Below are 25,716 nucleotides of genomic sequence, written 5' to 3'. Positions count from 1 at the left end.
GATTAATAATATGTATTTTGTATGAAGATTGGATGTATAATTTTAAAGTTATAGTACATATATCAAAACTGTATTTTTCCTGCTTGTGATAATTATGTTAACCCATTGTGTACCATAATTATATCACAGGCAGAGGGGAGGATTTTGTGTGTAATTGCCGGGAGTGTTTTCTGTCATGTACGTGTGTTATTGGTTGCTCTGTAAAACCCTGTGGGCAGTACTAAGTTTGTGGATTGGGAATAAAAGAGGCTGTATGTGCCAGTACAGTCAGTTCTGCTTGACCCTCAAAACAAAGTGTTGTCTTGTTACTGGAGGAATCTGTTACAAGGGATTGCTATGCTAGTCATACTCCCTTGCTATATCACTACTAAGCTCTTGTAAGAGCTTGTTCCTGTCTTTGTCTCTGGAGGAGTCTACAGTGGTTATGGTGTCAGCTGGAGTGCTTGGAGCCCTCAGGAAGCGCTAGGAGCATCCTTCAACGGAGGTACCCAGTCGGGGTGCCAGGTGATCCGTTACAGGTTAAATTTTCAATAAGATGTTAACTTGCTTTAGCCATTTTTATCTCGTGCTATGGAAATTGACTTGTAATCACACATAGGAGACTCCTGCAGGGTCTAAAAGGCTAGGTAATAAGATATTCTAAATTAAACAGAATGTGCAATAAAAAGAAATTATAGTAGCTCTCTAATTCTAGTATTCACCTCCTTTGTGATTTTCAACATCCATTGAAGATGTGCGTATCAAAGGGCCATCATAAAACTATAGAGTTTTTGTTTATGAATACATATATTTTAATATGTATAGGGTTATTTGATAAAGTGGGAATTGTCGTGAATTTAAAATTTTAGGTTAAAATGGTTTATCCCCTTAAGGACCAAACTTCTGGAATAAAAGGGAATCATGACATGTCACACATGTCATGTGTCTTTAAGGGGTTAAACTGAAAAATTCTCCAGTTCAGCAATATTTCCATCTTGGCTAATTTGGTCTTACATTGGGGGTGACCAAACAGTAAATCCCCATATATTTTAAAAATACAACTTCCATGAGGTGTTGCCATTCTAAGGGCTATCAAAGCATCTTAGGTATTGTAGTTTTACAACAACTAGACATTTACCTTTTTAGCCCCATGATCTCATAACATTTTTAGGATATGTGGTTATCATTTAGTGTTTATGGACTTAAATGGGGGGGAGTTTAACCTTTTTCTTTTCCAAATTCCCTTCAGATGGCTGATCATGTATTTAAAAGCAAGACTTTCTCATCCGTGTACCAGCAGTACATGGCCCCTGTGTCCAGTGAGATCATGATTCTGATTTTTTCATATATGGAAGAAAAGGTAACTTTACTCACTAAACATTACATATAACAAATGTGTAGTAGATATTTGCTTACAATTTAATGAAGTTTTAGCATCTTAGTTGTAATCTAGATTTTTTTAATTCTTAGCTTTGTATTGTATTTAATAATTGTAATGTTCCATTTTATTGGCACAGTAGAGGAGTTGTGGCATAATGATATAGTAAAGACAGAATGGATTTGCTTGAATGAGTGTTCATCTGACGTTATTCCTGCCACTGCTGTGGTTGCTGGGACTTTAGAATTGCCAGCCATTTAAAGTGTCTCCTTCACTCAGATTCTTTATAAAAAATAAAAGACTACAGACGTTATGCACATTTGTTACCCCTGATAATTTTGGAAGTTTTAATATTTGTGTGCATAGCCACTAATATTGCTATAGATCACAGTGTCATACTATTTTACCTTCACAATTGTTTTACTGGCATCTAAAAAATAATATCCTTACCCTCTCATACTTGTGTATGTATTTAACCCCTTAAGGACACATGACATGTGTGACATGTCATGATTCCCTTTTATTCCAGAAGTTTGGTACTTAAGGGGTTAATCAAATTTTAAATGGGGATGGGGTTAGATGTCAGTAAAACACGTTACCATAAACTCACAGGGATTGAATTACCCCTTCAAAAGAACCTGCTTGTTAGATCTTCTGACTAGACATCTGATAGATATTGCTTTTATACAGGAAACCAACCAATAAATCTAATAAGAGAATACAGACACACGCTAACGCCTTTGCTACTTCTATCTCTAAACATAACCTATATGATATCTGGCGTCATGGGCGTAGGAACCGGGGGGGATGGGGGGGACGCATCCCCCCCAGCAAATCATGCGGGGGGGACAGGTATGGGGAAATCCCCCCCAGCTCCGCCGCCCCCCCCCCTGATGCTGCAGCCGCCCGAGCGCTCTGCAGAGAGCCTCAGGCGGCTGCAGCTTTGCCCGGGCTGGTGCGTCCATGAGAGCGCACCGCCCGGGCGCAGCATGAAGAGAGGAGCTGACAGGAGGGAAGCGCTCAGCGCTCCCTCCTGTCACTCCTTCACTGTAGCGTAGCCGAGCGCTGTATAGTCCGCCGGTACAGGGAGCATCTGTCTCCTGTACCCGGCCGGACTAACAGGAAGTGCACACTGAGTGTGCACTTCCTGTTAGTCCGCCGGGTACAGGAAACAAAAGCTACCTGTACCGGCGGACTATACAGCGCTCGGCCACGCTACATCATAGGTAGGGGAGGGAGGGAGAGAAAGAAACAGGAAGGGGGGAAGAGGGAGGGGGGGGAATAAAGAAACAGGGAGGGAGGGAGGAAGGGGAAATAAAGAAACAGGGAGGGGAGGGGGGGGGGGAATAAAGAAACAGGGAGGGGGGGGAATAAAGAAACAGGGAGGGAGGGGGGAGGGGGGGAATAAAGAAACAGGGAGGGAGGGGAAATAAAGAAACAGGGAGGGAGGGAGGAAGGGGAAATAAAGAAACAGGGGGGGGAAGGGGGGGGAATAAAGAAACAGGGAGGGAGGGGAAATAAAGAAACAGGGAGGGAGGGTGGGGAAATAAAGAAACAGGGAGGGGGGGGGAAGAAGCAGGGAGGGGGGAGAAAGAAGCAGGGAGGGGGGAAAGAAGCAGGGAGGGGGGAAAGAAGCAGGGAGGGGGGAAAGAAGCAGGGAGGGGGGAAAGAAGCAGGGAGGGGGGAAAGAAGCAGGGAGGGGGGGGGAGAAAGAAGCAGGGGGGGGGGAGAAAGAAGCAGGAGGGGGGGGAGAAGGAAGCAGGGAGGGAGGGGGGGGAGAAGGAAGCAGGAGGGGGGGAGAAGGAAGCAGGAGGGGGGGGAGAAGGAAGCAGGGAGGGAGGGGGGGGAGAAGGAAGCAGGGAGGGAGGGGGGGGGAGAAGGAAGCAGGGAGGGAGGGGGGGGGAGAAGGAAGCAGGGAGGGAGGGGGGGGAGAAGGAAGGAAGCAGGGAGGGAGGGGGGGGAGAAGGAAGGAAGCAGGGAGGGAGGGGGGGGGAGAAGGAAGGAAGCAGGGAGGGAGGGGGGGGGAGAAGGAAGGAAGCAGGGAGGGAGGGGGGGGAGAAGGAAGGAAGCAGGGAGGGAGGGGGGGGAGAAGGAAGGAAGCAGGGAGGGAGGGGGGGGAGAAGGAAGGAAGCAGGGAGGGAGGGGGGGGAGAAGGAAGGAAGCAGGGAGGGAGGGGGGGGAGAAGGAAGGAAGCAGGGAGGGAGGGGGGGGAGAAGGAAGGAAGCAGGGAGGGAGGGGGGGGAGAAGGAAGGAAGCAGGGAGGGAGGGGGGGGAGAAGGAAGGAAGCAGGGAGGGAGGGGGGGGAGAAGGAAGGAAGCAGGGAGGGAGGGGGGGGAGAAAGAAGGAAGCAGGGAGGGAGGGGGGGGAGAAAGAAGGAAGCAGGGAGGGAGAGAGATTGACATCCACCACACACACACACACACAATCACACAATCATACCACCCTTACACACACAGAAACACACAATTCATCCTTACACACACTCAATGCACCCCGTGCACACACACACACACACTCACACAATCATGCAACCTTACACACTCAATGCACCCCATACATACACTCAATGCACCCCTTACAGACGCACACACTGCATCCCGTACATACACAGAATCACACCTTGCAGCCCTTACACATACAAACACAGATTCACACAATGCATTCCTTACACACATATCAGGACATCCCCTACACACTCCACCCCCTGTGAACAAACTCATTGGTGGAACATGAAGGTGGACCCTGGGATCCAGACCTTGAGCTGTGTAAAGGACCCCCAAAAAATGGAGCTGCTTCCCGTTCTCACAGAACATTGATTTTTGTGACCACAGTTACAAACAGCCTCCAGAGAGCCTGTTCTACACCAGACCAGTGGAGCCAGACTGCAGCTAGAGCCCATCATCATCCTCATCTGGTTGTAAGTAGGCAATCTAGCATATTATTCGTTGCACTAATCTCTAATTTACCTCACATTAAAGAAACACTATAGTCCCCAGAAGCACTGCAGCTTAGTGTAGTGGTTCTGGTGTCTATAGCCTGTCCCTGCAGGCCTTTTAATGTAGGCACTCCAGCACTGGCGTTAGTTAACATGGCAGAAAAATAATTGGAAAGGGTTAGAGGGGCTACTAATAAGGATAGGGGAGAGGGGTAGGTAGAAAAATAATTGGAAGGGTTTAGGGGGGCTACTAATATGGATGGGAGGAGGGGGTAGGTAGAAAAATTATTGGAAGGGGTTAGGGGAGTACTAATATGAATGGAAGAGGTAGAGTGGGTTCTAATATGCATGGAAGGGGTTAGGGGGGTACTAATATGCATGGAAGGGGTAGGGAGTTAATGTGCGTGGAAGGGGTAGGTGGAGTTCTTTTGTGCATGGAAGGGGTAGGGGTGGTTCTAATATTCATGGGAAGGGTAGGGGTGGTTCTAATCAGGAGGATCCCGGCGCTGTATCCGGGTAAGTAAAACCCCTTCCCTGTGGTGACCCTTTAATGTTGTTATTATTTAATCATTTATATAGCGACTGCAAATTCCGTAGCGCTGTACAATGGGATAAACAACTCCTAGTTTACGGAATAAGAATATACCCGGCGAGTAAAAATGCTATCCCCCCCAGATTTTTTTGGGTTCCTACGCCCATGTCTGGCGTACCCAGCATCCAGAAGAATATCTTCTATTTTAATCCTCAAGATTCGTATTCTCGGATTGATTTTCTCTTTACAAGAGCATCATTTTTAGAATGCTACTTAAACTCACAAATTTGTAACATAAGTTGGTTGGATCATGCCGCTGTATTTCTGACCCTTAAAAAGACTTGAACGCAGCTGAAATATTCCTTAGAGAAAATGATAATGATGCAGTATCTGTCGCCACGTTATGGTGTTCTGTGAAGTGTTTTCTCAGGGGATATCTGATAAAGCAGGGTGCATATCTTAAAAAAAAAAAAAAAAAGTAAAACTCTAAATGATCTCTACGTTCTCCTTGCTGGACTGGAGAGAACAAATAAGCTTCATCCCACAAATGATTCCCATAAACAAATAGTATCAATTCAGAAAGAAATAAGAAATAAACTACACCAACAGACAAATAATACACTAACATACTTGAAACAAAATTGGTATTACTCAAACAACAGAGTAAGAAGCGCTTTAACAAATAAACTAAAAGCTCTAAATCAAAGAAACATAATTAAACAGATTACATATGAAGCATCTCCCTGTCTTTCTCCCCTTCAGATCGCAAGGCGTTTCGATCATATTATGAAACATTATATAACTTACCTGAGCCTCAAAAGTCAGATCAAAAAATGGCAGAATTAAAAAACAAATGATATCTACCAGTTCTTACCCCTGAAAAAAATATTATTACTCAACGAACCCTTTACGCAAAAGGAAATCTTTAATATAGTTGGGGAAATGAAGAAGGGGAAAGCACCAGGCCTAGATGGATTTACCTCTTTATTTTACCAGATTTTACATCCGGTGATCGGCCCACTACTGGAGCGTGTGTACAAAGCTATAGTCAAACCAGAAGGCTTTCCAAAAGAGAAACACCCAATGTAGAGATAATGAGGAAAATGAAATAAAATACAAACTTCTTAGTTATATGATGGTTCTTCCGAATGATGTGGTTATATGTAAAGAAAAAGAAAAAATATGCAATGATAGTGCAGATGGTTAAAAATAATAGAAAACGTGCTTCCCATCTATTAAACAAAACTTTTTAGCACTTTTTGTAGCATCTCAGTAATAAGGTGCTTTCAATGTATGAGATAAAAATGACATAGATTTATTGTCTGCTACATGCAGGAAAATATAACATCAATACAATCAAAAAAAATAAAGAAAAAATGGCAATACAGAAAAAGGGTGATTGGCCCCTTACTGAATCTGGTGGTGAGTTTAAAAAGCATATGCTGTAACTGACTGTTTCAGCTTTTAGTAGTGGGGTGGCAGGCAAGCTGTATTGTGCTCCCCGGGCTCGGTCAGTTTGCAGATCTGCTGGTCTGTGTGTATCCTCGAGAATCAGCTCCGAGTTCCGTGCATAACAAGCTCCTCCCCTTACGTGACGTCAACGCGTTTCGCCGTATTGCGGCTTCCTCAGGACGTGTTCATAACCACCATGTTGGTTGTGGGCATAAATAGGGCAAAGTCCCTCATGATAGGTTGATTTCAAATTACCCCAATTACAATATAATGTTTATTAAAAACAAATGTAGTTCAAACTTAAAAATATACAGATTGTTACTTCAATATAATTCATAGCAGAATAGCAACCAAAGCTTATGCTTAAACTAAAAATTATGATAAAAGAGCCTATTTTACAATTTCATCAATAAACAGGTATTTGCTCTTAAAGTTACCATGTATCTTATAAAGTGTAAATTCTGACATCTATTTTATCTACATAAAAAGGTCAATACTGCATAGAAATAGCATCTACATAATGTAATGAAAGTGGCTATGCATGAAAAATGTATACATTATATTGCTTAAACTTAAAATACATTTAAAATAAATATAAGTTAACTTCATATTGCTAATTAAATAATTTCAACATATTGTTATAAATGAAAATAAAAATAATAATAAATAATACTAATAAAAATAATAATAAAAACAAAAATAAATGATGCTTCTTTCAGTATATGTATTTCCTACTTATTGTGTACACAAAGGAAAAAAGGGAAAAAGTTAGTCTCCATATTCACAAATTCACTGTTTGTTATCTTAAATAAAAATATAGATTTCCACATTTAAATAGCCCAAAGGAGTAGTGCAAACTATGTAGGACTTAATAGTGATAAAGTGCAGATATGAATAAGAGTTTAATACTTTTTGTAATAAATCATAAAAAATGTATATTTATAAAAATAAATATATATATAAATATGCATAAATAGAGCATACAAAATAAAAGGATGTGGTGGAGGGGTGGAGTATTATCTTAATTGTTAGAAAATATATATTTAAAAATCATAAAAATCTATTAATTAAAAAAAAAAAACTAGTTACTTTAAAAAGTGACATATTTCAAAATCATTGTTTAGGCCGTGTGGGATCATAGTGTTTAATTCAAAGATCCACTTCATTTCGGCCTTTCCTATTTTTTCATTAAAATCACCACCTCTCCATGTCTTCTGAATTTGTTGGATCCCTATGAAACTTAAATGTATGGGATCTTCCCCATTATATTGTTTAAAATGTATCGAAACTTGATGTAATGCATATTGTCTCTTGATATTATATACATGTTCGTTTATGCGAGTTTGCAGGGATCTCGTTGTGCGTCCTATATAATTTAGCCCACACGTGCAAGTGAGCATATAGATTATGTTTTTTGAACTGCACGTGATTCCTTCCTTGATTTTATATGTGGTTTAATTTACAGTAAATTCTTTAACATGTTCTCTTTTATTTTGTGTTTTAGTACATGCACTACAATATCCGCATTTAAAAAAAACTTTTTGTTGATTTAAAAAATGATTACCTTGTTTTTTTAGGTTCATCTAGGACATGGTTCGTCAACCTGGTCCCTACCGCCCACTAGTGGGCGTTTCAGGATTCCAGGTGGGCGGTAGGGATTTCCAGGTTGATCGGGCGGGCGGGTGCGAGCCGGCGGTACCCGTGCGACTGGGTACCACCGTGACCATTTGCGGCTCCGACCCGTGCGGTAAACCGCCGGGGCCGCCTTCCAAAGTGTCCATCGGGTGGCCCATGCTGTCAGGGCCACCCGATGGATGTGGATTGTGAGGGGGCCCGGTCAGCGCTGGGCGCTTTAACAGCGCGACCGGGCCCCCGTGATTCCCCGGTCACTCCTCCCAGCTTAAACTGAGAGCCGCGCGGGAGGAAGACCAGGGAGTCAGAGTGGGAACTCTGACTCCCATCCACCTGAGCCACCACTGGACCCCAGGGAAAGTCACCCTCCTGCACCTTAAAGGTAGGAAACAGGAGGGTGACTTAAATATAATGTGTGTGTGTCTGTCTGTATGTGTCTTTGTATGTATGTCTTTGTGTGTGTGTGTATGTATGTGTCTGTCTGTGTATATATATGTGTGTGTGTGTGTGTGTGTGTGTGTGTGTCTGTCTGTATGTATGTGTGTCTTGTCTTTGTATGTATGTGTCATTGTATGTGTGTCTTGTGTGGCTGCATGTGTGTGTCTATGTATGTCTTATGTGTGTGTCTGCATGTGTGTGTGTCTATGTATGTCTTATGTGTGTGTCTATGTATGTCTTATGTGTGTGTCTGCATGTGTGTGCATGTCTGTTTGTGTGCATGTGTCGTGTGTGTTTGTGTGCCTGTCTGTGTCTTTGTGTGTGTATGTATGTGTGTCCTGTGTGTATGTCCTGTGTGTATGTGGCACACATACACACAGGACGCACATACATACACACACAAAGACACAGACAGGCACACATACACATACATACAAACAGACAGGCACACATACAAACAGACATGCACACACACATAAGACACACACAGACACACACACACATGCAGACACAAGACACACATACAATGACACATACATACAAAGACAAGACATACATACAGACAGACAGACACACACACACACATATATATACAGACAGACACAGACACACATACGACACACACACACACAAGACACACATACATACACAGACAGGCACACATACAGACACACAAGACATACATACAGACAGACAGGCACACATACAGACACACATACATACACACACAAAGACACAGACAGGCATACATACACACACACAAGACACATACATACAAACAGACAGGCACACATACAAGCAGACACACACAGACATGCACACACATATGCAGACCCACACATAAGACAAACATAGACACACACACATGTCTGTGTGTCTTGTGTGTGTGTGTGTCTTGTATGTGTATGTGTGTGTGTGTCTTGTATGTGTGTGTGTGTGTGTCTTGTGTGTGTGTGTCGTGTGTGTCTTGTGTGTCTGTGTGTGTCTTTGTATGTGTGTCTTGTATGTGTGTCTGTATGTGTGCCTGTCTGTTATAGTGGACTATAGTAAGTGGGCTACCTAGCTCAGCCTTCCTACTGGGCATTGCTATAAGGACGGTTAAAAAATAGAAAAAAGGGGAAAAAAGGTGGGGAGGGGAATTGAGGAGGGAGAGGAGATGAGCTGACGCACAAATGAGAAATCATATTATGCGCAAACAGAGAAGTCGTCTGAATATCACTGAAAGAGACCTTTGTTTGTTCCTTACGAAAATCGAACCAGATATCAAATCTCTCGCAGCATCAACCTCAAGGATCTCATTAATCACTAGTAAAGGTAATTTCAATTTACTTTATTGTTTTCTCATTAAACTTTATAAAGTTAAAAACCTTATAAACCTGCATTAAGTAGAAATAAAAAGATAAATGTACGCACATTTATTTATTTTTTTAAAACACCCTCCTTTCTTAAAAATATTCCGCATTTGCTCGAAAACTGGTGGGCGGTAAGGAATTTTTTTCAACCAAAAAGTTGCATTAGTGGGCGCTAGGTAGAAAAAGGTTGACTACCACTGATCTAGGACGTTATTTACTAAAATCCTTTTTAGACTAGAGACACCTTTGTGTACTATCCTGGGTGTATCGTTAAGAATATTATTTAAAATAGGGTCATCCACAAGTATTGACCAGTATTTTTTGACAATATTCTGAATTTTGTAATTATGTCCCCCTGAATATTGACAAATAAATGGAACATCAAGGTTGGCACTCATGTCTTTTTTCTCCTTATATTTTAAAATTTCTGTTCTATCTAATCTTTCTACTTTCCTCTTTGCTTCAATTAGAATCTTTTCATTATAGCCTCTTTCCTTAAAATCTTCTATGTATCCTTGAAAAATACATTAGGGAAAAAAATTGTCCCCAGAGGTCTAAGGTTTGATAAATTACCAACTTTTGAGAGAGAGGATTTAGAATTTATGGACGAGTGGTGTGTCCTAATGGATAACCTCTCAATCCAAACCATGACATTTATAATTAAAAGAAGACAATTAACCCTTAGAAAACTAGATGTGGAAATTTCGGATTTAAAAAAAGATTGCGAAAGATTAAAAAAAGAAAAAGAGTTTATAGAATTATCCTATAAAGTTGGTGAAAGACCTGATAAATTGGAACAAGAAGTTATTGAAATAAAACAGAAAAAATATAAAAGAGATATAATTGATTATAAAACTAAAACAGCCTATATGAAAAAGAAACATTTTCAAAAGAATAGAGATATTCCATTCCATTCCATAATAACACATGGAGGCCTTATAATCAAAATTTCAAGAAGGAAACTTACAAACCCCCACACCCTCCACACCATCAAAATAACATGGAAAAAAAAGGAATATGAACAAACTCCACCAAATAGGAGATGGCAAAGCTGGAGAAATAATAACTAGTGATGTACCGAACTGTTCGCTGGCGAATAGTTCCTGGCGAACATAGCGTGTTCGCGTTCGCCACGACGGGCGAACACATGCGCGATTCGATCCGCCCCCTATTCGTCATCATTGAGTAAACTTTGACCCTGTGCCTCACGGTCAGCAGACACATTCCAGCAAATTAGCAGCAGACCCTCCCTTCCAGACCCTCCCACCTCCTGTACAGCATCCATTTTAGATTCATTCTGAAGCTGCATTCTTAGATAGAGGAGGGAAAGTGTAGCTGCTAGGCTAGGGTATTCAGTGTCCACTACAGTCCTGAAGGACTCATCTGATCTCTGCTGTAAGGACAGCACCCCAAAAAGCCCTTTTTAGGGCTAGAACATGTCTGCTTTTTTTTATTTCCTGTGTAATGTAATTGCAGTTGCCTGCCTGCCAGCTTCTGTGTCAGGCTCACAGTGGATACTGTGCCCACTTGCCCAGTGCTACCACTCATATCTGGTGTCACAATAGCTTAAGCTTGCATTTAAAGACAAAAACATGTTTTTCACTGTAATAGATTGAATAGCAGTTAGTTGTCTGCAAGCGTCTGGGTGTCAGGCCTTCAGCGTGTAAAAAGAAAAAAAGTTTTTCACTGTAAGCTAATAGCAGTCAGTGTCCTTAAAGCGGGTGTCAGGCCTTCAGCGTGTACTCTGCCAACCTCTGCAAGTGCACTTTGCCACTCATATCTGGTGTCACTATAGCGTGCCTATAAAAAGAAAAAAAGTTTTTCACTGTAAGCTAATAGCAGTCAGTGTCCTTAAAGCGGGTGTCAGGCCTTCAGCGTGTACTCTTCCAACCTCTGCAAGTGCACTTTGCCACTCATATCTGGTGTCACTATAGCGTGCCTATAAAAAGAAAAAAAGTTTTTCACTGTAAGCTAATAGCAGTCAGTGTCCTTAAAGCGGGTGTCAGGCCTTCAGCGTGTACTCTTCCAACCTCTGCAAGTGCACTTTGCCACTCATATCTGGTGTCACTATAGCGTGCCTATAAAAAGAAAAAAAGTTTTTCACTGTAAGCTAATAGCAGTCAGTGTCCTTAAAGCGGGTGTCAGGCTTTCAGCGTGTACTCTTCCAACCTCTGCAAGTGCACTTTGCCACTCATATCTGGTGTCACAATAGCGTGCCTTTAAAAAGAAAAAAGTTTTTCACTGTAAGCTAATAGCAGTCAGTGTCCTTCAAGTGGGTGTCAGGCCTTCAGCGTGTACTCTGCCAACCTCAGCAAGTGCACATTGCCACTCATATCTGGTGTCACTATAGCGTGCATTTAAAACCCAAAAACTTTTTCCACTGTTATAGATTGAATAGCAGTTAGTTGTCTTTAAGCGGGTGTCAGGCCTACAACGTGTTCTCTGCCAACCTCTGCCAGTGCACATTGCCACTCATATCTGGTCTCACAGTAGCTTTCACGCATAGTACCACTAATCCAAAAAAAAATGACAGGCAGAGGCAGGCCACCCCGCAGGGGCCGTCGTGGTGCTGTGATTCCCTTTTGCCATAGAATAATGCCCAGTTTTCAGAGGCCACGTACACTGAACTTGAAAAGTTCTGAGGACATAGTTGACTGGCTTACACAGGACACCCAATCTTCTACAGCTTCCGCTCGGAACCTTGACGCACCATCCTCCTCCAGCTTAGCTTCGGGCACCTCTCAAGATACCACTCACCCGCCTGCCACCACCACCAACACTAGCACCACAGCCGCTTCACTTGGTATGTCAGAGGAGTTATTTACACATCCGTTTGAAGAAATGAGTGATGCGCAACCATTATTGCCAGAGGATGTAGATAACAGGGATATGTCTCAGGCAGGCAGCATTACACACATGGAGGTACGGTGTGATGATGATGATGTTGTACCCGCTGCTGCTTCCTTTGCTGAGTTGTCAGATACAAGTGAAGCGGTTGATGATGACGATGCGTCCATGGATGTCACGTGGGTGCCCGCTCGGCAAGAAGAAGAACAGGGCGAAAGTTCAGATGGGGAGACAGAGAGGAGGAGGAGGAGACGAGTTGGAAGCAGGGGGAGGTCGTTGCAAGGAGCTAGTGGCACAGTCAGACAGCATGCATCGGCACCCGGGGTCAGCCCGACAGCACACCAATCAATGCATGCTGTGTCCACCACCAGAATGCCGTCATTGCAGAGCTCAGCAGTGTGGCATTTTTTTTGTCTGTGCCAAAAGAAACTGAGTCGTGGGAAGTCCAACACCCACCTAGGTACAACTGCTTTGCGTAGGCACATGATCGCACATCACAAATGCCTATGGGATCAACACATGAGTACAAGCAGCACACAAACTCAAAGCCGACATCCTCCTCCTGGTCCAGCATCTTCAGCCACGTAGGCCACTGCTGTCCTCCTTGCCCCCTCAACCATCTGCCACTCCCTCTCTCGCCTTGAGCAGTTCCCGCTCATCTGCCCACAGTCATGTGTCTGTCAAGGACATGTTTGTGCGTAAGAAGCCAATGTCACAAAGTCACCCCCTTGCCCAGCATCTGACAGCTGGCTTGTCTGAACTATTAGCCCACCAGCTTTTACCATACAAGCTGGTGGAGTCTGAGGCGTTCAAAAAATGTGTGGCTATTGGGATACCGCAGTGGAAGGTACCCGGACGAAATTTCTTTGCACAAAAGACAATCCCCAACCTGTACTCGATTGTGCAAAATGAAGTAATGGCATGTCTGGCACACAGTGTTGGGGCAAAGGTCCATCTGGCCACTGATACCTGGTCTGCAAAGCATGGTCAGGGCAGGTATATCACCGACACTGCGCATTGGGTAAACCTGCTGATGGCTGCCAAGCATGGAATGCGTGGCTCTGCTGAGGAGTTGGTGACACCGCCACGACTTGCAGGCAGGCCTGCTGCCACCTCGTCTACTCCTCCTACTCCATCCTCTTCCATAACCTCCTCGGCTGAGTCCTCTTCTGCTGCTGTGTCTTGCTCCACATCAACGGCACACCCCCAGCTCCCCAGGTACTATTCCACATCCCGGATACGGCAGTGTCACGCCGTCTTGGGTTTGACTTGCTTGAAAGCAGAGAGTCACACCGGACAAGCACTCCTGTCTGCCCTGAATGCACAGGTGGAAAAGTGGCTGACTCCTCAGCAACTGGAGATCGGCAAAGTGGTTTGTAACAACTGAACAAATTTGTTGGCGGCATTGAAGTTGGGCAAGTTGACACATGTGCTGTGCATGGCACATGTGTGTAATCTGATTGTACAACGCTTTGTGCATAAGTACACAGGCTTACAGGACGTCCTTAAGCAGGCCAGGAAGGTGTGTGGCCATTTCAGGCATTTCTACACGGCCATGGCGCACTTTGCAGATATCCAGCGGCGAAACAACATGCCAGTGAGGCGCTTGATTTGCGACAGCCCGACACGTTGGAATTCAACACTCCTAATGTTCGACCGCCTGCTCCAACAAGAAAAAGCCGTTAATGAATATTTGTATGACCAGGGTGCTAGGACAGCCTCTGGGGAGCTGGGAATTTTTTTGCCACGTTACTGGACGCTGATGCGCAATGCCTGTAGGCTCATGCGTCCTTTTGAGGAGGTGACAAACCTAGTCAGTTTCACCGAAGGCACCATCAGCGACATCATACCATTTGTTTTCTTCCTGGAGCATGCCCTGCAAAGAGTGCTGGATCAGGCCGTAGATGAGCGTGAAGAGGAAGAGTTGTGGTCACCTTCACCACCAGAAACAGCCTTATCAGCATCGCTTGCTGGACCTGCAGCAACGCTGGAAGAGGATTGTGAGGAAGAGGAGTCAGAGGAGGAATGTGACTTTGAGGAGGAGGAGGAAGACCAACCACAACAGGCATCCCAGGGTGCTCGTTGTCACCTATCTGGTACCCGTGGTGTTGTACGTGGCTGGGGTTAAGAACATACCTTCAGAGAGATCACTGAGGACGAGGAACAGAACATGAGTAGCTCGGCATCGAACCTTGTACAAATGGGGTCTTTCATGCTGTCGTGCCTGTTGAGGGACCCTCGTATAAAAAGGCTGAAGGAGAACGACCTGTACTGGGTGTCCACACTACAAGACCCCCGGTATAAGCAGAAAGTGGCGGAAATGTTACCAAATTACAACAAGTCAGAAAGGATGCAGCCTTTGCAAAATAAATTAAAAAGTATGCTTTACACAGCGTATAAGGGTGATGTCACAGCACAACGGGAATCTAACAGGGGAATTGGTGAAAGTCATCCTCCTCCCACGACCACGCCGTCAAGGACAGGATGCTTTAAAGACGTGTTGTTGATGGAGGACATGCTGAGCTTTTTAAGTCCTACGCATCGCCACAGCCCTTCGGGGGAATTTCCTTGCCCCTGCCAATATTATATAATAGGTTATAGTATTACCATTATTACACAATTAGCCACTATAGGGGAATGAGTATAGTATCCCTTTGTTATTTATAAATAATACAATAAAGACTTTTGTCCATTACTCAATTTACTTTAACAAAGGGTACTAACCACGGTATTAGGAAGCGTTACTCTGCTTTCCCTTTCTCCCTCTATTATACACCTATGCTCACTAGGATTTGTAGGTATCACTTTATTATAGTTGTCTAACCTTTTCCTATGCCAGTTTTAGATCTCCTTCTTGGGAGATTTTTTATTTTTTCAGTTTATTAGCATACTTTCGGGGACCCTTGGTGTTGTACGTGGCTGGGTGGAGGAAGATACCTTCAATGACATCAGTGAGGACAAGGAACGGACATGGCTAGCTTGGTATCCAACCTTGTGCAAATGGGGAGTTTGCGGTTGTGCAAATGGACTGTTTGCGGTTGTTTGAGGTGCTTTAAACGGGGAGTTTGGTCTGTCACTGTGAAGCGGGCGTAACCCTTACGCTACCTGATCGATACAACATCATACAGTAGGTCCCCCCCCTCATTATTTTTATGGCCCCCACCCACCGCTCACGGGTGGGGGCGGGAGAACAGTAGGTCCCCCCATTGTGATTTATGGCCCCACCCACCACGCAGGGGAGGGGGCCAGGGGGAGGACAGTAGGCCCCCCCCTTATCCTTATTTACTGAATATTCCCCTGTATAACAATGTTTGGCATTTAGTGAATATTCCCTATTCTGCTCTGTGTCAGTGTGTATCAGGGTCTCTGAGGACAGGTGTCAATCCATATCTGCCAAGTGACCCTATGTAGGGGGAACAGTCCCTATTCTGCTCTGTGTCAGTGTGTATCAGGGGCTCTGAGGACAGGTGTCAACCCATATCTGCCAAGTGACCCTATGTAGGGGGAACAGTCTCTTTTCTGCTCTGTAAGTGTGTATCATGGTCCCTGAGGACAGGTGTCAATCCATATCTGCCAAGTGACCCTATGTAGGGGGAACAGTCTCTATTCTGCTCTGTGTCAGTGTGTATCATGGTCTCTGAGGACAGGTGTCAACCCATATCTGCCAAGTGACCCTATGTATGGGGAACAGTCCCTATTCTGCTCTGTGTCAGTGTGTATCAGGGTCTCTGAGGACAGGTGTCAATCCATATCTGCCAAGTGACCCTATGTAGGGGGAACAGTCTCTATTCTGCTCTGTGTCAGTGTGTATCATGGTCTCTGAGGACAGGTGTCAACCCATATCTGCCAAGTGACCCTATGTATGGGGAACAGTCCCTATTCTGCTCTGTGTCAGTGTGTATCAGGGTCTCTGAGGACAGGTGTCAATCCATATCTGCCAAGTGACCCTATGTAGGGGGAACAGTCCCTATTCTGCTCTGTGTCAGTGTTTATCAGGGGCTCTGAGGACAGGTGTCAATCCATATGTCAAGGTGTCAATATGTAATATGTCAGGTGTCAATCCATATCCATTGTGATTTAGGAATGTTAGGTGATTTATGCCCTTTATGGATTAAAACCAGACTCTGCATCAACTGTGTAATTTTCCATGGGAGTTTTGCCATGGATCCCCCTCCGGCATGCCACAGTCAGGTGTTAGTCCCTTTGAAACAACGTTTCCATCACTATTGTGGCCAGAAAGAGTCCCTGTGGGTTTTAAAATTCACCTGCCCATTGAAGTCAATGGCGGTTCGCCCGGTTCACTGGTTCGCGAACGTTTGCGGAAGTTCGCGTCCGCCATTCGCGAACCGAAAATTTTGTGTTCGCGACATCACTAATAATAACCATCAATTTAAACAACATCAAATAAAGAATCCCGATAGAGACTATTCGTATAGAAATAGAGCCAGGGATAACTATATATCAACCCATAATAAATTTGAGATATTAACTAATGATAACTATTCTCCCTCACCTTTTTTAGAGAAGCGAACAAGGAAGAGGGACATTCAGTCCCTCCACCCTTAAACAAACGATTCAGGAAAAGAGAAGGAGAAGAGGAGGTAAACGAATAAATAAAGGGAAAATCAAAATTATCAACGATAGTAGCAATTCGACATATAGATCAGAAATTAAAATGCCTATGGGCATTTTCAATTTATCAAAGAAAACATTAAAAAAGGCACAAATAGAATTGCTAGCCAAAGGTTTAAAATTTGCTCCCTCAAAGGGAATTGATAAATTCACATTTTTTATAGATCTCCAAAAATTCATAAGAAAATTATGTTTGAAAAAAATGTTTTTCAAAGAAGGAATAGATAATTCACAACCAATAATACCACATCAAACTATTCTAAAAGAGATAACACACACCGATCTTAAAGACAAATCCTAATTTTTTCCGAAGTGGCAAGTATCACAAGAAATGGCTACTTTAAAAAAAATGGTTAACAAGGAAGTTCAGAAATTAAAACCATTAAATAGATATAAATTAAATCTTTCACCTCAAGAATGTGGTTCATTAAAAGAATTAAGACAAGACAAAGAGATAGTCATAAAACCGGCAGATAAGGGGGGGAGGGATAGTAATTATGGATAAAGAGTACTATTTTAAGGAATCATATAGATTATTGGGAGATACACATACCTATTCAAAGTTACTTAGAGATCCCACTAAAGATATTAAAGACAAATTCACTATATTAATAACTAAGGGGCACGAAACAGGCATTTTAAGTAATTCAGAGAGAGATTACATTAATATCAATTTTGAAAAAATCCCTGTATTTTACTTTCTCCCTAAGATTCATAAAAATATAGAACACCCCCCCGGCCGCCCAATAGTCTCAGGGATCAATTCTGTTTCAGTTAGGCTATCAGAATATGTGGATCGAATGCTTCAACCACTAGTACTAAAAACACCATCATATCTGAAGGATACCACTAATATTCTTCAGATATTGAACGATATCACCTTGCAAGATGATTACCTATTGGTTACAGCGGATGTGGCTTCCCTGTATACCAGTATTAAACATAACCTAGGTATACGTGCAGTTGAACATTTTTTGACATCTTCCTCTCTATATCCACCAATCCAAAATTATTTTATTTTAGAAGCCATCGCTCTTATTCTGGAGAACAACTATTTTTGGTTTCAAAGAGACTTTTATCTCCAATTATGTGGAACAGCTATGGGCACCAAGTTCGCTCCCAGCTACGCCAACCTCTTCATGGCCCATTGGCCATATCCATGTCGAGGAGGGAGGTGGCTGCGAGTTGAACTTGGTGCTCTACAAAAGGTATATAGACGACCTGATTATGATCTGGAAGGGTTGAGAAGAATCTCTACACCATTTTATAGATACACTTAATTCTCACTTCAGAATTTAGTAATGAGGAGATTAATTTTCTGGACTTGAATATATATATAGAGGATCAACAAATAAAAACCAAAACATATTTCAAACCAGTGGACGTGAATAACTATATTCAGCACACTAGTTGCCACTTCAGTCCCTGGTTAAATAATGTACCTAGTAGCCAATTAACCAGAATGAAGAGGAACTGCACTGATGAACGCACCTTTATGGAACAAAGTCAAAAAGTTATAGAAGATTTTAAGGAAAGAGGCTATAATGAAAAGATTCTAATTGAAGCAAAGAGGAAAGTAGAAAGATTAGATAGAACAGAAATTTTAAAATATAAGGAGAAAAAAGACATGAGTGCCAACCTTGATGTTTCATTTATTTGTCAATATTCAGGGGGAGATAATTACAAAATTCAGAATATTGTCAAAAAATACTGGTCAATACTTGTGGATGACCCTATTTTAAATAATATTCTTAACGATACACCCAGGATAGTACACAAAGGTGTCCCTAGTCTAAAAAGGATTTTAGTAAATAACGTCCTAGATGAACCTAAAAAACAAGGTAATCATTTTTTAAATCAACAAAAAGGTTTTTTTAAATGCGGATATTGTAGTGCATGTACTAAAACACAAAATAAAAGAGAACATGTTAAAGAATTTACTGTAAATTAAACTACATATAAAATCAAGGAAGGAATCGCGTGCAGTTAAAAAAACATAATCTATATGCTCACTTGCACGTGTGGGCTAAATTATATAGGACGCACAACGAGATCCCTGCAAACTCGCATAAACGAACATGTATACAATATCAAGAGACAATATGCATTACATCAAGTTTCGATACATTTTAAACAATATCATGGGGCAGATCCCATACATTTAAGTTTCATAGGGATCCAACAAATTCAGAAGACATGGAGAGGTGGTGATTTTAATGAAAAAATAGGAAAGGCCGAAATGAAGTGGATCTTTGAATTAAACACTATGATCCCACACGGCCTAAACAATGATTTTGAAATATGTCACTTTTTAAAGTAACTAGTTTTTTTTTTTAATTAATAGATTTTTATGATTTTTAAATATATATTTTCTAACAATTAAGATAATACTCCACCCCTCCACATCCTTTTATTTTGTATGCTCTATTTATGCATATTTATATATATATTTATTTTTATAAATATACATTTTTTATGATTTATTACAAAAAGTATTAAACTCTTTGCACTGCTTATTCATATCTGCACTTTATCACTATTAAGTCCTACATAGTTTGCACTACTTCTTTGGGCTATTTAAATGTGGAAATCTATATTTTTATTTAAGATAACAAACAGTGAATTTGTGAATATGGAGACTAACTTTTTCCCTTTTTTCCTTTGTGTACACAATAAGTAGGAAATACATATACTGAAAGAAGCATCATTTATTTTTGTTTTTATTATTATTTTTATTAGTATTATTTATTATTATTTTTATTTGCATTTATAACAATATGTTGAAATTATTTAATTAGCAATATGAAGTTAACTTATATTTATTTTAAATGTATTTTAAGTTTAAGCAATATAATGTATACATTTTTCATGCATAGCCACTTTCATTACATTATGTAGATGCTATTTCTATGCAGTATTGACCTTTTTATGTAGATAAAATAGATGTCAGAATTTACACTTTATAAGATACATGGTAACTTTAAGAGCAAATACCTGTTTATTGATGAAATTGTAAAATAGGCTCTTTTATCATAATTTTTAGTTTAAGCATAAGCTTTGGTTGCTATTCTGCTATGAATTATATTGAAGTAACAATCTGTATATTTTTAAGTTTGAACTACATTTGTTTTTAATAAACATTATATTGTAATTGGGGTAATTTGAAATCAACCTATCATGAGGGATTTTGCCCTATTTATGCCCACAACCAACATGGTGGTTATGAACACGTCCTGAGGAAGCCGCAATACGGCGAAACGCGTTGACGTCACGTAAGGGGGAGGGGCTTGTTATGCACGGAACTCGCAGCTGATTCTCGAGGATACACACAGACCAGCAGATCTGCAAACTGACCGAGCCCGGAGAGCACAATACAGCTTGCCTGCCACCCCACTACTAAAAGCTGAAACAGTCAGTTACAGCATATGCTGTTTAAACTCACCACCAGATTCAGTAAGGGGCCAATCACCCTTTTTATTTATTGCCATTTTTTCTTTATATTTTTTTGATTGTATTGATGTTATATTTTCCCGCATGTAGCAGACAATAAATCTGTCATTTTTATCTCATACATTGAAAGCACCTTATTACTGAGATGCTACAAAAAGTGCTAAAAAGTTTTGTTTAATAGATGGGAAGCATGTTTTCTATTATTTTTAACCATCTGCACTATCATTGCATATTTTTTTCTTTTTCTTTACATATAACCACATCATTCGGAGGAACCATCATATAACTAAGAAGTTTGTATTTTATTTAATTTTCCTCATTATCTCTACATTGGGTGTTTCTCTTTGCTCCACTCATTACTTCACATTATCTCTTGTTGGTATTTTTGGGGAATTGTACCAGAGTGTCAAGCGATTTTTAAACACCTTAAATCCTGCTTAGCACCCAGATTCTGTTTTTATGGCTTTCCAAAAGAGATGCTTTCTCACCTATCTTAAAACCCGGCAAATATCCAACTATTATACCTAATTATAGACCCATCTTATTTATCAATTTAGACATAAAAATATATTCTAAACTACCAGCCCTGCCACACATGTGCAGGGCGGAAACCCTAAAGTGGAAACACACGCATATTTCCTGGCTAGGAAGGATCAATGCCTTCAAAATGTCTATACTACCCAAAATTATTTATGTTTTCCGTATGCTCCCTCTTAAAGTAACACAACCTCTGCTCAAAAGCCTGCAAAATACCTGTAACACCTTTATATGGGACAATAGGAGGCCAAGGATTCCCAGTAGACTTCTGTATACCCAGGTCAAACAGGGCTGAGTGGGACTATCAAATATCAACCAATATTATATGGCAACAGCGTTAACAGCTGGTATATTGCTACACTCTCCTAAAGGGGATATCAACTGGGTAGAGATATGGAGAACGCACAACTACAAGCGCTAAACATAGTTGACGTCCTATGGATGCCTAAACACCCACGGACCCCTAAACTAGACCTCTTCCACACAACGTCTCTCACGCTTAACGTATGGGATACATTTATGGCCACACTGGGGTGCAAAATCTCTTTCCATACCCGGGCACCATTGACTGCCTTACAAAATGGGCTAAGGCAGGAATCACCAACGTCCAGCACTTACTAGACAATAAGGGTGTAATGGCGCAGACATACAGGCCAAATGGCACCTACCAATAGGAGAAATATTTACTTACCTTAGACTCAAAGGAACCATACTGACACATGTGAACCTGCACAAAACTACTCGGGTGCAATCATTACTAGCGGGCGGGATCTTAGATAGATGTTGGGCCACACCAGGCAAACCAAAAGCCATCTCCCTCTGCTACAAAATGTGGGAAACAACGTTACCACAGCAAATTACCCTCTGTAAGACAAAATGGTAGGAAGACTGCTCCCTTCAACTCTCAGAGGAAGACTGTGTAAGAGCCCTAAATGGCCTCTTAAAACTCACTAGATGTTACACGCACATAGAAGCCCATAGGAAGCTACTCTATAGGTGGTATATGACGCCACTTCGGTTACACAAGATATACCCCAGTGTATTACCAACATGCTGGAGATGCTCCAGAGATACTGGTACATTCCTTCACATATGGTGGACATGCCCGGTGATTCAAACCCTCTGGGCAGAGGTCGGGAGACTGCTGGGTGTGCTGGGCATCGTAAATCTACTGCCAAGCCCGCAAACATACCTCATGCTCCTGTTCCCCAGTGGTCTCGCTAGAGAACACAGACAAGTATGCGCTATCGCATTACTAGCGGCCAGGAACCTCCTAGCGACAAACTGGAAGTCGCACCTATGCCCCTCAAAGTCACAATTATGGGACAAGATTCAACAATACCATGTTTATGAACGTATGACGATGACCCATAGTGTAGAAACACAGCAGTTCCACTTGGCGTGGAAACAGTGGATACACTTATACAACCAGGCCACAAATTCCCAGAACCCACCCTAAAACCGTTTATGTATAGCTTAACAGAACGTACCGATACGCAACACCTTGCACCGAGAACCAGCCCTCCTTCTTAACCAGACTTACTTGCCCACAGATGCCTGGCGACGGGTAGACAATGCGGATGTGAGGAACTACACCATGTAACCTTACTTATACACGTATTAGGTGTAAAGATGTTATGGATATGGTCTGCCTACAAGAACCTGTAATAACTTTGTCAACACCTCTTATGCATTATCCTGTTGTCTGGATTTTTCCACTGTTACCCCTATACCTCCCTTCTCTCTTCTGTATCCCATATGCCTGAAAACCAATAAAAAGTTGTCTTAAAAAAATAAATATATACTCTAAGATTTTAGCACACAGATTAAACCAGGTCATCTCAAATTTAATTAATCCGTATCAAGTAAGATTTGTGATGGGTAGGGCAGGGGAGGACAATACCCGCAGAGCCATTAACATCATTACTGAAATTCACCGTAGACAAATTCCATCAATTATTATGGCGCTCGACGCAGAAAAAGCGGAGATTTTTTAGCAGAGACTCTGCAGGCGTTTGGACTCACCGGCCGGTTCGCATATCTGACTATGACGTTGTACACACTTCCAAGTGCGAAAATCATGGTTCCCTTTCTTTTTTTTTCTTTTTTTTTTTAATTCTTTATTTTCGTTTTGGTGCATCAAATCACATTTTCATATATTCGTGACAAAGATCTTTCTGTGAGACATATGCACCTTTTGGGTCAAGCAATATCAATTCAGGTATAACAGTAACAATTGAACAATATGTAGCGATAAGAACAGTGGTATGTTGTCCTTTGTTTTGTTGGGTGTCCATTAAGGTACAGCGTGCTTTTGCTATATATGTGTGCGATAGTTTTGGAGGAGCTGGCACTTTGCGTGAGTGTGTGTGGTGCTGGGGCTGTTCATGAGGAAACCGGTATGTGGTGTATTCTTGTTTTGTAGGTTAGCCCTGTGTGCAGAGTAGCATGAGCGCCTATATGCCTTAGTGGTGCGGCGCTTTTTGTCGTTAGTAGTATAACTAGCTTGGGTGCCCCTGACCTAGGGGGTGGCGGGAGGGGGGTGTGATCGTATGGTGGACACCATGTGGCAGGGTTTGCTGTGTGTGGGTTTATGGTGTGTCGTGTAGCCCGGGTCTCTGTGGATGGGTTATTTATCTGTTAATCTGTGGTGGTAAAGCGTGTGTGTCAGTAAAGGGAAGAAGAGGAGATTGTACGTCCATTGACATAAACGGTTGTCCATGGGTTATTGAACATTTAGAACTTTAAGGCATGGGTGTGCAACTGTTGAATTGGCAAAGCTAGTAATAGCGGCTCCCAATGTTCACGGCACTGGATGTTGCGATCCACTGGGTCTCGGTTCGTGCTGAGTGGTGCTTTCTGGGCCCCACGTCGCTTCAGACGGGTTTCTCTGTTGCGTAGTCGTCGGGTGAAGCAGTCCCAGGGTGGCTAGGAGAGGAGATGCTTCCTCCACTGAGGTCAATACATGGGTAGTTCCCTCATGGGGTACTTCTAGGGTCCCGTTGGCGCCCCATCTGTAGGCGATACCTGCTGATCGGAGTTGTGTAGTAGTGGTCCGTAGGTTTTGCGCCATAAGAGGGTGGCTTTCGAGAGGTCCTGAAAAAATGTCAGTGAAGAGTCTTCAAACTTTAGTGGTGTCTTGTCTTTCAGGCTTGCCATTATGTGAAGCTTATCTTGCACTGAGACGCATCTGAGAATGACGTCTCTGGCTGCTTTGTTCTTCAGGTGGGGCGATCCCGGCAGGCGGTATATGCCATCTATGTTTATTTTCTTGACCACTGTGTGTGGGAGCACAGTGTTAAACAGGTGCCTGATATATTGCGGGGTTCTTCGGTTGTTATTGTCATGGGGATGCCCCGGATTTTGATGTGTGAGCGTCGTTGTCGGTCTTCAATGGTGGACATTTTAATTGATAGGTAAGTTTGCTGGTGTTGTAATTGTTTAATGGCTTCTCCCATCTTGTTCATGTGAGTGTGAACCGACACCACCTCATTCTCTGTGGTGCTCACTCTTTCTGCGACTTTGTTTAATTCTGTCTTGAGGACAGCTGAATCTGCTGCTAGGAGTTTGTGGATGTCTGCCAACAGGATTTTCAGGTCCCTTTTAGTGATAGGGGCTGAATCATCCTCCATCTCCAATAGTGGTGACTGCATTGTTTGTGGGTTTCTGGGTGAGGCAGGTCTGGGCTGTGGTAGAGACTGAGCGCTGTCCTGCTGTGTTACAGGAGGGTGCCCCGGTGTGTCTTGGCTCTGTGGTGCCAGAGTGTGTGGCTGTTCAGGCAGCTGCATTGGAGAGTGCCCCTGGAGGTTGGATCCCTGCCCTGCTGCCCTGGGTGCCATACCTGGTTGGTGCCTGTGGGGGCTCCCTGGACGGTCTGGGCACTGCTGGGTATAGGGGGGGCGCCTGAATATGCTCCAGTGTTACTACCGTGGAAACCGGCCGGGTTTGGGCGGGCTTTTGGATCATGGCCCCTATATCTCCGTCTCTGGCACCTTGGTGTCTTTGGGAGCGGTGTCCCATGGCCGGGGTGTGTTCCGGTATGTCAGGGATGTCCAGCTGGTATGTCTGGCCTGTATGTTTCGCCAGGTGTCCGCGTAGGATTTCCTCGAGGCCCAGGCTTGAAGGTGCGTGGTAGGCCCCGATCTTGTGTTTCCGTTTCTGTAGCTTCTGCGGTTGGAAGAATGGCATGGAAAGGTGTAGTGTTTTGTGCTGTAGCCATCTAGGCGGGTATTGTTGCTGGATGGTTGCAGGAATGCGGGGATTTTCGTGGATTTAGTCCGTTTGGTCTGGGAGCTGTGAGAGATGGCATCCATTCGTGTTGAGTTGCAAGCTCCGCCCTGACATGGTTCCCTTTCTTAGTTCGATGAGTCTCGAAATACGTAAAGGCACTCAACAGGGCTGTCCTTTGGCTCCCCTTCTTTATGTCCTTACAATTGAAATACTGGCTGCTTTTTTGAGGAAAACACCAAATATCACAGGTATAAGAGTAGGAAACCAAGACCATCTAATATCCCTGTATGCAGATGATATTTTGCTAACAAGTGCCTTCTCC

The 25,716-nt window shown here is 42.7% G+C and overlaps 1 pseudogene; it reads left to right on the top strand.

The window, feature by feature from the left end:
* Positions 1-1,228: 1,228 nt before the first annotated feature.
* The window catches only part of LOC134571260 (putative methyltransferase DDB_G0268948), a 47,302-nt pseudogene continuing 22,814 nt past the window's right edge, over positions 1,229-25,716 (top strand).

Source organism: Pelobates fuscus, chromosome 8 (assembly GCF_036172605.1).
Source record: "Pelobates fuscus isolate aPelFus1 chromosome 8, aPelFus1.pri, whole genome shotgun sequence".
In the NCBI taxonomy this organism is placed as follows: domain Eukaryota; kingdom Metazoa; phylum Chordata; class Amphibia; order Anura; family Pelobatidae; genus Pelobates; species Pelobates fuscus.
The sequence above is the reverse complement of the archived record's forward strand: the minus strand, read 5'-3'. Positions and strand labels throughout refer to the sequence as shown.